Below are 1,497 nucleotides of genomic sequence, written 5' to 3'. Positions count from 1 at the left end.
TATATGGACTGTGTAGTCTTTTTTATATTTCTAAAAAGAATTACAGTGTGTGTTTCTTGTTAGTCAAAAATAAGGATTTATTTACATAAGCATATTGGAACACCGTTTATATAATTTTCACACTCATCCAGTGTTTAGGCTTAATCCAAAATCATTTATATAAATTTTAATGTTAAAATATTTTATTTATACTTATTCAAATGTTACAACAGGCAAATCTCGCTCAATGAGGTGGCTGAAAAAAGATGCCCATAAAAAATATGGGCATCACAAATATAACTAAAATACAGCAATCTAATATAAGAGCATACATCACGAAAAAACTTAATACTCTAAAATAAAACTAAGAAAAGCTAATGATTATGATAAAATTGCATACACTACCCATAAAAAATTATGGTTGTCTTAACTAGGATAGAAATTCCATAAAAAAAAAATGTAAAAATAGAAATTCTCAGTCCAATATATTAAGGAAACATTTTGTGGATTTTATGCTGAGGTGAATTCAGAGAGAAAAGTCCCGGCGGAGACCAGATGACTTTTCTATCCAAGTTCACCTCGGCATAAAATCCAGAAAATGTCTGTTTCCTTAAGTATGGATAGCTTGTTTATTCATCCCATAAGCTTCATATTTCTTTTTAAATGTGTCAATTGTAATTGTGTTGGAATTCATAATCCAACCTTCTTGCAACCTTGATCATTCAGCGTTTTCATTTTAATTTAAACTCAAATCTTAGGGAATGCTTTTATTTCTACCAAATAGAATCATGAATTTGTTTTGTAGTATAAACACATCACACTGGAGGCATCTACTATGAATATTGCTGCTGCGAAAACCATATATTTTAGTGTGGTATAACATACAAATGAATGCATAACTATCCACCATGCTAATGACTATTTGTTTGAGTGATTGGTTTACTGTCTCTGAGAATTCTAGAAATACCATGAACAAAAATATGATTGTTTGTAAGACAATTATACTAGATGCACTTTTAAGTTTTTTTCTCCCCTTGTTTGTGCTTTGTTCCCAGCATTATTCGTGAAGCCTAGAAAAATCCATTGGCATTTGAGAGGGTACAAGTTTTCAAACGAGAACATGAATAATATCAATTGTTTCTTCCATTTTCACTAGAATTTCCTTTGGTTGTAAAGTTGTTTCCTCTTGCTAGCTGATTAAGTCAAATCTGCCTTTCCTTATCTTGAAAAACAGAAAAAGCCTGTCCTTTTTGGAAAGAAGGGCTGTCAAAAATTAAAAAAAAAATTGTATCTAATGGAAAAAAGATTTGAAAATGCTGTTTTTTAGCAATTTTTTGAAGCTGAGTACTTTAAAATTTATCTGGAAGGAATTCTTCCCTATACCATTTCCTTCTCTTTAATCCAAAAATGTGTCCTTCAAAAAAGTAGCTCCTGTATATGTTCTTAATTTAAAAAAATCAATTGATCTCAAAAATGGATCATGGAAAAAAATGACTAGAAAATATTGAAGGAAATATG

The sequence above is a fragment of the Pholcus phalangioides genome, unplaced genomic scaffold (assembly GCF_987345545.1).
Source record: "Pholcus phalangioides strain wild (caught in Gottingen) unplaced genomic scaffold, Ppha-v1.0 ptg000039l_1, whole genome shotgun sequence".
NCBI lineage: Eukaryota > Metazoa > Arthropoda > Arachnida > Araneae > Pholcidae > Pholcus > Pholcus phalangioides.
The sequence above is the reverse complement of the archived record's forward strand: the minus strand, read 5'-3'. Positions refer to the sequence as shown.